The 12,207-nt window shown below is 42.2% G+C and overlaps 1 long non-coding RNA gene across 2 annotated transcripts in view; it reads left to right on the plus strand.

Moving 5' to 3' along the window:
* LOC103351789 (uncharacterized) overlaps positions 1-12,207 on the plus strand; it is a 112,864-nt gene that overhangs the window by 36,594 nt on the left and 64,063 nt on the right. The gene's annotated exons all lie outside the window — the stretch shown is intronic.

Raw genomic sequence — 12,207 nt, forward strand, 5'->3', positions numbered from 1 at the left:
TTGGCGGAGGAGGACTATAAAGGAGGAGAGAGACGGCATGCACCAGGAACATCTAAGAGGAACATCTAAGGGGAACATCTGAGGGAACACCTGTGCAGCCCCCGAGAGAGCCGGCCGGCGGTGTGCCGCTCCCCTGCGGAAGTGGGGAATGTGGCCAGGGGGAACTGCCCTTCCACGGAGGTGGAAGGGACAGTAGCCAACCCGGGAAGAACCAGCAGCAAACCCGGGGAGGGCTGAGCAGACGAAAGAACAGCGCAGGGTCCTGTGTTGTTCCTCCACGAAGAGGGGGAGCGACACTTAGAAAATTTGTTGGCTTAAAATTCAGTACTTTGGGGGCCGCCCACTTTTGGGGCCAGCATTGGGGCACAGTGGCTAAGGCTGCTGCCTATGACACAGGCATCCCATATGGACACAAGTTTGAGTCCTGGTTGCTCCACTTCTAATCCAGCTCCTTACTAATGTGCCTGGGAAAGCAGCAGAGGATGGCTCAAGTGCTTGGGTCCCTGCACCCATGTGGGAGATCCAGAAGAAACTCCTGGTTCCTGGCTTTGGTCTGACCCATCCCTGACCATTGTGGCCATTTTGGGAGTAAACCAATAGATGGAAGATCTCATTCTGTGTGTGTGTCTGTCTGTCTGTCTGTGTCCCTTCCCCTCCCTCCCTCTCCCCCAACTCTGTAACTGCCTTTCAAATAAATTTTAAAAATTAGCACTTTTAGCTGTATTCCAAAATAGATATTTCCGTTCAGAGCACACAAAAGGCATTCAAACACACATGCACACACACACACACACACGGAGCGGGGGGACAGAGAGAGAGAGATGCATTAGTAATTACCCACAAGACAGATTTCCAACACTACTTTTTCATTCATTTAACAGATATTTGTAGCACATCTACCATAATCCCAGCTAAAATGGCAAGACTCTAAGTACATGCATACCAAGTATTGCACCTGCTGAAGTCAGCACCATCTCAGAGCTTAGAAAACGCTTCACGATGTTAACAGAAACACAAAGAAAGATCTGGGGAGAGGATGAAGTGAGATGATTTGCCGAGAGCCACATGTTTCACTAGCACAATTTTGAATACAGCAGGTCAAACTGCTAGTCCTTTATTCTCTCTGCTTTTCTATCGGTGGAAATGATCACAGCAGCTTCATAAAAGGATTGTGAGGATTTGCGTGTTAACTATGAACTCTTGCTGGCTCAAGGATCAGCCTCTATATTCCCTAAAACAACCTTGATTTTAAGGCAGAAGGATAATGACAGAGAGCACGTTTTCTGTGTGCCTTGCATAGGTGTTACAGTCAAGTCCTGTTTTCTATTAGCACTCATTCCAGAGTGCCCTTGGAACTCCCCTACTTGTTCTACAGTTGAGGTGATCTCTGCCAGGGGGTGGGAAGCTACAATGAAAACTCAAGGGTGAGGAGAGAAAAACAGGAATGAGAGTTCTGCAAACTATTGATGTGTTGAAGGCCAGTCACTTTAATAATGTATATGTGGAAGAAACCCAATTGGATAGTCCTCTGGCACATGAATCCTTTGTTTATCTGCATCCTGTCTCTTGGTGTGGTTGTGAAAATGTATGTGCAGGCATATTGTACTCAAAATTCTTGCTTTTGCACAGTGAGGTCTAAGACAACTCCCATCCCTGATTCATTCGGAATCAGGCTCAACCCTGTGATAGTGTAGTTGGAAAGCGAAAAATAAGAACTGTCTTTATATAATCTTGACCATGGCATCCTCCTGAAAAGATTGAATCGAAGAGAGCACAACCAATACTGCTTTTGCAATTTCACACCTGTAATGGGTATATTGTATGGGAAAGGGTGGCAGGGCAGTGTTTGTTATTGAGTGATATCAACGGTGAAACAAACCCATGGTCTCTCCTTACTTTCAATCAGTCCCTCAGCTGTTGCCACTTGTCTTCCTAAAATGAGAATCTCATGTGTGTCATTGCCCTGCACACAAACCTTCAATGGCTCCCTTTTGCTTTGGGAGTTAGAATTTCTTCTTATGGCTTTGCAATGCCTGGCCTTCCAGCATCATCTACTGTACCCCTCACACACTCCATGATGCAGCAAACCTGTATGATTTAGGAATTAAATGAGGCAATCCCCATGGTGGCTCAGATCATAGGTTTTGGACTAAATTCTCTTGATTTGAATCTAGGATCTCACTAGTTGTTGTGTAGCCACATGGAAGTTACTTACCTTTCTGTGTTTCAGTTTTTCCATCTAAAAAACAAGGGAAATGATAATATCCTAAGATGAGGAGTAATCAATGACACCCCTTTTCAGCATGAAGCAGCCAGGGCTATCATAGACCAGTTCCCCTAACAGAAGTTAGGGACCATTCTTCTGGAGGGGGGAATGTGAGAAATCAGATGGGTTAATAGGCAGTCAGGGTTGTTCCAGTGGAAATTTGAAGTGGCAAGATAACCCAAACAGGTTATCTTTAGCAAGGTCAAAAAGTGCCTGCTTTCCCACTCCTTGAAACCTTGCAGTTTTACCATAAGAATGGCAAGGGAGTGGGGATTCCGTCCTCTTGAGCTCACAGTTTACTGTAAACCAGTTATCTATCTCACCCTTCTGATGACACTTTGTTTTACCAGGAGCAAGCCAGATAGGATAAAAGATTGCAAATCAGCTCTTTTGATGGGTTTTGTCCTCACCTTATAACTGAATGTCAAGATTTTTTCTTCCCAAAGTTGTGCTTAAAAACCCCAGTACCACCAGCCTCTTTGGGTTTTTTTCTCCCTTGGAGTCCCCCTCCATGCCGCTCTTTCTGGAGATCTTTGATTCTAATAAATCTTGCTTTTAAATCTCAAAAAAAAGATGGAGGAGTAAATTAATTATTATAAGTGAAGTGTTTAGAGCCATGCTTAAAATAGCAAGCATCATACAGATTAGATAGCACTGATTTTATTAGCAATTACTAGAATATGTTGTTCTGTGACTCCTCTGTGTTCTTGCACATGTAGTTCCCATAGCCTATAGTTTGCTGTCTCTCATCTAAACCTATTGGCGAACTCACTTTCAACATCTCTTTCAAGTGTCAGCTTCTCTGCCTCTCTTTTTGCACATACCATTGTGTCACACTTATTACAGCAGATTGTCACAGCTTTATCAAAACATGTCATTCTTTCTCTATACGATTGTGACTTCCTTGAGAAAAACAGTGATCTTAATTTCTGTATCTCTAGGTTCCAGAAATTTTGGTATGAAACAGGCCTCAAAAATTGATCTACACAAAATTTTTTTAGCATTTACAAACATGTTTTATATGTTATGTATATATGTACATACATGTTATATGTTATAAACAAGTGTTTATAGCCGTATTATTCATAATCACCCCAAAATGGGAACAACTCAAAGATCTATCAGCAGATGAGTGGATAAATGTGAAATGTTCATGCAATAGAATATTACTCACCTGTTAATAGTAATAAAGTCCTGATGCGTGCTCGAACATGACTGATCTATGAAGACACTATGCTTGCTGAAAGAGGTCAGTCACAAAAGACCATGTATTATGATTCCACTCACATAACATATGAGATATCCAGTATAGGCAAATCTGGAGAGACAGAAAGTGGCGTGGTGGTTGTGTGGCATTGGGGAAAGGATAGAGGGATGGAGCAGATACAGATAAAGAATATGGAGATTCTTTTTGAGGTGATGAAAATATTCTAAAATTGACTGTGGTGATTGTGCAATTCTGAATCCATAAGAAACCATCGAATTGTACATTTTAAATGGGTGAATTGTCTGGAATATCTTAATAAATCTGTTACAAAAAATGAAAAGTGTATTGATTGAGTAAATGAGTGAATGAATGAGGTTGTTTTCTGTCCTTGTTTCGTGGAAGCACATTCAAGCATTCAAGACCCAAATTTCAAGCTGTCACCTCCCTGAGTAGGGGCCAGGGCTAAAATCCCCGATTCCTGGGGCTGGTTCCTTTTCTCAAGGACCTGCTTCTCTATTTGCTCCCCTTGGATCCTTGCTCCCTCCAGTCTTTCCTCTGCTCTCCTCCCTAGAGTTTCTGTTCCTCCTTCATGTGCTAGCAGCCCCTCAAGACAGTAGACATGAGGTTGTAGAGGAGATGAGGACTTTGTTGGGAAAGCCGAATAAGGGAATACTAAAGGACACAGGGAACAACCTCTCATGGGATGACTTTGTTTTACAGATTAAAAGATGGACACTCAGAAAGGTTGAGGGAGTTGATTAATGTTATGCATTAACATGGCACCAGAACTGAAATTGGGATCCAGATCTTGCATCTGCCTGTTCACTGTAATTCCTTCCACAATACCTGTCTTCTTCAACTCCCACGGTTCTAGCTCCAGGGTGGAATGGTCCACATGCCAAAACAGGTGGAACTAATGAGGATCCAAAAACCACATACTGAATGGCTCACTATTTATCAGGTACTTTCTGTTCATTTTCTTTTCTTTCTTTCTTTCTTTCTTTCTTTCTTTCTTTTCTTTTCTTTTCTTTTCTTTTCTTTTTTTGACAGGCAGAGTGGGCAGTGAGAGATAGAGACAGAGAGAAAGGTCTTCCTTTTGCCGTTGGTTTACCCTCCAATGGCTGCCGCGCCCGGCACGCTGCGGCTGGCGCACCGCGCTGATCCGAAGGCAGGAGCCAGGTGCTTCTCTTGGTCTCCCATGGGGTGCAGGGCCCACGCACTTTGGCCATCCTCCACTGCCCTCCCTGGCCACAGCAGAGAGCTGGCCTGGAAGAGGGGCAACCGGGACAGAATCCGGCGCCCCTACCGGGACTAGAACCCGGTGTGCCAGCGCCAAAGGCAGAGGATTAGCTTATTGAGCCGTGGCGCCGGCCTGTTCATTTTCAATATGGATAACAGCTCATCACATTGAATTCCTAAAGGTTTTTTAAAATTTCTTTTTATTTCTCCTGCACTTCGGTTTTATTAGTAGAAAACACATGATACAGTAGAGAGAACACAAGATTGGGAGCCTGGATATTTAGAACCCAGTTTCTACTCTGTCATTAACTGTGTGATTTCTGCAAGACATTCAACTACTCTAGGTCTCACCGTCCTCACTGTGAAATTCAGGGTTGGATTACATGACTTTTTTGCTTCCTTCCACTTCTGTCTATGGTTCCATAATTTGATAACAATAGTTGGAAATAAAGAGACTATCATCTTAGACTTAGAGCTCTTTTCAATGTAGAGATTTTCTTCCCGAGATACTTGTGGTAATTGATTCTGACCAGTCTGAACAGTTCTTCAGCAGCCTACGAACACAGGAATAATTGAAGAAGCATTTTTGTTCAATCTGAATATCATTATGCTATTTTGGGACACAGCCATTATAATAATAAGGGAATTAGAATCAAGACATGTTGAGATGAAGACCAGAGATATGTATGTCAGGAACTTTCATTTCCCATTTTAATTCCCACAGCAACCTTATAAGGAAAGGAGTACTGACCCTCTGCCTACAAGTGAAAAGTGAGGATCACAAGATAAACTAACTTGTCCAGAGTCACAGAAAATTATAGGGGCCACAGGGATGTGGCCCCAGATCTGCCAGACTCCCTTGACTTAACATTTTTGTGTCCTATTGGCTTCTCAGAAGAGCAACTTTCTAAGTATTGAGTCAGGGAGGGAAAAGACTTGCATTTGGAGAATGGATCCCTACCACTCTAATTGCTTCTAATGCTTCAGTCCTGGTAAAATCCTTAATCAGTTGGGTGTGTTCCTTGGGCCCAGCTAATTTCTAATTTGAGATAACCTCTCTGTGGCATTGATTGACCTCATTTGTTTGGCAGGGTTTCTGATTTAAATATGAGCCAGAAGCAACCTACTGGAGCCCATCATAAATTAACATCTGTAATCCTGTAGGCTACTTGAGGCTCTTGGGCTGGCTGCGATTGTAGACCTAACATGAGAACTGCTTATTGGAGACAGGTAATCTGAATAAGAAGAGAGCATGGGGAATTTTCTAAAAACTGGAAATTTCTTTCTGAATGGGCCAAAAAATCACAGCACACATTTGAGTAGTTGTTGTCATCTTGTAGCTTAACCTAGGACACACAGAGGGGCTTCTGATGACTTGTGAGGCTCTTGAAAGAATATGCATATTTTCCTTGTGCACGTGAGTTTGGTTCTGAGGGAGAGGATCTATCTACAGTTTCCCACAGATTCTTAAAGGATTCTCCCAACCAAGAAAGGCTAAAACTTCCTGGCTAGCATCACGAAGCCTCCCATGTCCTTTGTCATTTAGGGCCATTTGTCTTGCAAAGTACATGGCTTCTTTCTTCTCTGGGAAGGGAACCCAAGCCTGTAGCAGGCCTGTCTGGTGGAGAAGGAAGTTGGAATTCAGACAGATGTGCACCAATCCCCAGTGCACTACTTCCTTGTATGTCTGTGGGCAAGTTGCTGGAATGAAGTACCTTGGGCAGCAGACACACCTCGGCCTAGTCATCCTGGCTATGAAAACATTAAAAAACCGTGTGCTTTGATTGTGCACTGCTGCTTTGTCTTCCTCTTGGCCTTCCTTGGCTCCTCTGCAGACCTTTTGCTAATCCAGTAATGAAAGGGATTTTGTGATTCACATCTGATTCTCAGTGTGGTCCAAGAACTGCTGGTGGCCTAGATAAGTGAATGCCTTCATAAGGCTTAAGCTAATATATAACTCTTTTCTCATATGTACTTTCTATAACACACTGCTGGCACTTGGCCTATGTCCCCTTGGCACTCTCTATCCTGTCCACCCTATAGCATCCCACTGGACTGGCCGGGGGCTCTCTATCACAAGGCTTTTTCTCAGGCCCTGCTCATGGCAGGAAGATTGGATGTGCATGGGGGTTAACACCGGGGAAATTTCCTCAGCCAATATCGGATAAAAGTTCATTATAAGTATGCTAGTGTCCTGCTTCTCAGGTGAGACTAACATCCAAACTGTCTCCTAGAGGTCTCTAACAGGATTGACCCCTGCTTTCCCACTGTGGTAGTGAATAAGCCCTGTATTGGCTCCCCTTCCCTGTCTTACCCCCTACCACTTCCCAGCAAGTGCACCCATGCTTTCTGGGATCACCTTCCAAATAAACTCTCTGCACCCCAGTCCTTGTCTTATGCTCAGCTTCAGGGGAAACTCAGCCTGTGACACATTTAAAAATAAATATTTACACATATGTTAATATATACACAATATTTTATAAGTGTTGAGAGAAGAAAATTTTCATATACGACCTCCTCCCCAACATCAATAAAAAGGCAAATTGAGAAATGTGAGATTTAATATTCCACAGTGGGCTGTCAGCAATTTCAAAGCCCAAAGATGTCTGATAAAACATGTAATTTATTCAACCTCATTTCCTATGATCCGCCAATATTTGCTTAACTGTATTAATACTGTGGGACTCATCTGCTTTAGTTGGAAACCCTCTCCTTAAATTCTTTTTTAAATTAACAAAAACTTCTAACAAAACCCTCTGTCTCTGAAATGCGTATCGTATTATTCTACGCTCTGGAAGAAACATGTGAAACAGGCCTGCATTCCTCACAGTATAAGAGAGAATTTCTTTACTACTTTTCTCACCATTGTGCCTAGCCCTTGTAAACTTCCCCCAGCCTTTCCTTCACATCTTTCTATTTGCCTGGAGAGATGTACAAGTTGACATTTTTTATCCATGTCTTAAAAGCTGTATTACCCATGGTTGCACAATTTGGCCATGGTGACCGAAACCAGCTCATTCCTCCTGGGAAATTCATCTCTAGATTTTCATGGTTGATGGGGCTGCTATGACTACATTAGAATCAGCACCATGCTTGCGCTTTTCTGAAGGAGCCATGGATTTTAATCCAGAGCCACAAGAAGGGGTGTTGTGCACTGGATGAGCTTTGGGATGCTATTCCTCATTCTTTGTACTCTGAAGATATCCATGAAACGTTAATACAGGGGCCCTGCATTGCCTCAACCCAACCCAACCCAAAGTCTGATTTATAACACTGGCAATGGCAACAATTCCTACAACTGTTCTTTGCAGTATGAAGGTAGTTCAGAAAGTTCACAGAAAATGGGATTAAAAGATTAGTTTATTTTGATGCAAAAAAAAAAAAAATGAAAGCCATGACTATAAGGAAGTCTTCAAAAAGTTAGTGGAAAATGCATATTATCGAAAAATCATGCCTGGATTTCAAAATTATTTACATCAAAATGAGTATTGTTTAATTTCATTTTCCATGACCTTTTTGAAGTGATTTCTGATGTGCTTATGTGTTTAGTGGAGGGTGTGTGGGGAGACAATTCTGGCAGAAAAAAAGTCACAACCAATTTTTATTCCTGTTTTTCCCTGTCACACCCATCATGGCCCATCTCACACAGCCATTGTCACAGTGTTGCACAACAATTCACCCTTCTCCAAAAACTTGGTGGCTTAGCACAATCCCTTTTTCTTGCTTAAGTGTATGTAGGTTGGCTAAAGGTTAGCTGACCCAGGCAGAGTTCAGCTGAGTTTGGTTCCAGGTTGTGGGCTGGAATCGAGTCTGTTCTCATTTCTCTTTCTGCTTGGACCTGTGAAAATAGACATGGTATAATGTTTTCATGGCAATGAAAAGCACAAGAAGGCAAAGGCATTCAAGCTTCTGCTTGTGGCACATCTGTTGATCTCATTGACCTATGCCAAGCATATTGTTAAACTGAAGGTCCAAGGGCAGGGAAGTACTCTGCCTCCAGTGACGCCATGGCAACATTGGATGTGTAGGTGTATAATAACAGAGTTAGGAAAAATTGGGGCCAACAATTCGGTCAACCGATGTCCTCATCTGGATACCTTAGCACTTCAGGACTTCTAAAGGTGCTACCACAGTGCCTTAGTAATTTATGTTCATATCTTTGAATCAGCCTCGACATTGAAAGGCTATGGATCGGATTTGTAAATCTTTGATCTCCAGGACCTAGCAAAGTCCTTAGCACATAAGACCAAAGCAGTCGAACACGAACATGTTCATGCTCAGTAAATGAGGTCTTCAGAAGAGAAGAGAATTGAACTGAAATAATCTGAGGAGAGCCTTACAAAATGTGTCTTTTATCTACCCATTAGACATTTTCTCCTATGCATAAAGCGCCTACAAGTTTCATTTGAATCTTCTTACATTCACAGTGAGATGCAATTTTAAATCATCTATCAACTAATCTTTCTTTTAAACATGATATATTTGAATGGCAACATAAAAGAGTAATTGTTAATGTTGACTTTCCCAGTCTAATCTCATTGTTCAATTTGGCCTCCAATTCTCTTTTTATTCCCTTTTGGTAAGAACTATCATTCTTCACTCCTTAGTAGTCAAAATTCTATAGTTTATCCTTTTTCAAACAATTCTTTTAGTGTGTCAAATATATTTCTAAACTATATTCCATTATATTGATCTCAGAATGCTTTGGTATCCAATGCATTAATTCATCCACATTAATTCATCTATTCTCATGTGTATTGACTTACATAATCCATATGCCCTTAAAACTATAATGACTTCATTGAATGAGAACTGACTATGTGCTAGGCAGGGACCTCTATCATATGCATTATCTCATTGCATGATGGAAAGGCTGAGAATGGAGTATGCCAGGTGCCTACCCCAGCCAGGGAGAGGTGGTTGCAGACCCTTGGATGTCTGATTTCAAGCCCACACACCTGATCACTAGACTATATTGGCTCTAGTGCTTTCATCTCACATATTGGCAAGAACAAGAGACAGAAGACCTCAGCTCAAGTTGTTTTTCCTTTCTGATTTCCTTTGTGACCATGGGAAAAGCATTTGACCTATGTGAGCCTCACTTTATTTTTTATAAGTGGGAACTCACAATTACCTTCGTTACCATGCAAGAGAGTTAGTTGTATGTGGAAACCCTTCAGAAACATTGCATCCTGTTCAAATTCTAGGGCATCTTGATTGTGTTTTCTTCCAGTGTTCCCTGAACTCTTGTACTGAGCCATTTCCTCAGAAGTGATTTGACTTCTGTGTTTCCACTCCACAATTGCTGACAAGGCACACTTGCTCTTCCGTCCTGAGAAATTTCATTTCCCTTGAGCCTTCCTATTTGTTTGTTGAACAAACCACACATCACTAGCAATGTCATACTCCCAGACCTTCTCGATATTTCTTGATTAGCCCTGCCCCCATCCTTATGAATTCACTGTTTTCTCAGGCCCCTCTCAGAAGAGCTGCAGACTGTGTCTGATTGTGTCTATGCTTGCAAAGGCCAAATGGGAATTTGAGAGCTTTGGGATTTTTTTTCCTCAAAGCTGGCATTTTGTCTAACTGTCCCCAAATATTTGATTGTTTTCAAATGATACTAATAGTCTCATTTTAAAAAATGACCAAAGAATTCAGTTTTTGTATGGGGCCTTCAACCCTCTCCCCATATCTCACTTGCTAGAGGTAAAACGGTGAGACCAAACAATCACAGACCTTGCCCCCTTTTTTTACAATCTGTGTGTGTGTGTGTGTTCGTGATTGAGTTAATGATGAATAGTTTGACTGACCTTGTCTTTGCCTAATTTAAAAAAATCACAAACACAGACCGTTATATGTAAATGAAGCATTTGTACTTGCTGCTCATTGCTTGAGCTTAGGTTTCCTAGTGATTTGAAGATAATTTGCAAAGAACTGGGCAAACGAAGCCATTGTTTGACCTGTGGTTGTGTTGGCATAATGCCCCCTCTCATACTCTTACTGCCAGTTGCAGTTTAGTTTCAGCAAAACAATATTATTCCTTATTTTAAATCAATTTTGTTAATTAGAATTGTACTGGTGTTATAGTTCTATTTACATTTATTTGTAAATGTTTAAGGACTTTAAGGATGCACATGAGCTGAGCTACAATATAAAGAGTCTGTGGCCTTCTGTTTGCATGCAATAAAGAAGCACTTTAATTAAATATTTTTATAATTTTATTCAAGGATATTCTTCTTCAATTAACATTTGCATGTTATTTATGGAAAACATGGAAGCTTTAGATTTTTCTCTAAATCATCACCAAGAGAAGATAACAGTGAAGGTATTACCCATCCACTCCACCCCCATGTCATTTTGGTGAGTTTGGGGAAATGGCTTGAATGAAAACTTGACCCGTCTTTGAAATTTCTGACCGCATTGCCAAAGTCGTTTTTGAAAATGTGTTTGTTAACACATAACGGAATCACATCCTATACTCATTTACACTCCTTGAATTTCACTATATGTATTAGGCAACCTTACTTGGAAAAGTAAAAGTGGTAGACATGCACACACACAAACACACACACACAGGTAGGGACAGAAAGAGAAATTGCCTTTTGAATAACTGTGAATGATGTGTAGACACTTTCTGGGTATTACTTCAAATTCCTTTTGGCCCCATGTCTTGATTCAATCCCTGGTGCAACACCCAGTTCTTTGCTGGCTTTGTGTAGCTCTCAGCAGGTGCAATGAGACAATGCCTGGCCTCCTCAGCTCATGAAATATACCTGGTGCAGGCCTTCTGTGATGCTGCCGTGTGGGACACTTGTGGGGGCCCAGTCCATGCTCACACATGCACTGTGGAAAATATGGTGGAACCTTTGGAATACCTTTGGCCAGAGGGCAGGGGGCCCAAGAGATAGATGCTCATTCTCTATCCCATGGGCAGGGAGTTCTGAGTTGTGTATGCCATAAGGCTCAAAAGTCCAGCAGACTAGAGCACTTGACACCTGTTACGGTTGCCAACTTTATAGTAGATCCTTGTTAAGGCTCGCCCACCTTCTCTCTCTCATTCCCTGTTTCCTTCATTTCTGCTCCCAATAAACTACCTGTACACAAGCCTTTGTCCCAGGCTGTTCTCCTTCTGGGTGTAGGAAGGAAAGATCTAGGCTAATGCGGTTAATAAAACCAAAACACCTGGGGCCAGCACTGTGGCACAGCCAGTTAAGTTGTGGCCTATGATGCAGGTATCTCAGAGTGCCTGTTTGAGTCCTGGCTGCTCCACTTCTTATACAGCTCCCTGCTAATGAACCAGGGGAAGCAGAAGAAGATAGCCCAAATACTCAGGCCCCTGCCACCCATGAGGGAGACCAGGATGGGGTTCCAGCTCCTGGCTTCAGGCTGGACCTGTCCTGGCCTTTGTGATCATTTGAGGAGTAAACCAGGGAAAGAAGATCTCTCTCTCTCTCTCTCTCTCTCTCTCTCTTTCTCCCTCTCTGTGTGTGACTTT

Source organism: Oryctolagus cuniculus, chromosome X (genome assembly GCF_964237555.1).
Source record: "Oryctolagus cuniculus chromosome X, mOryCun1.1, whole genome shotgun sequence".
NCBI lineage: Eukaryota > Metazoa > Chordata > Mammalia > Lagomorpha > Leporidae > Oryctolagus > Oryctolagus cuniculus.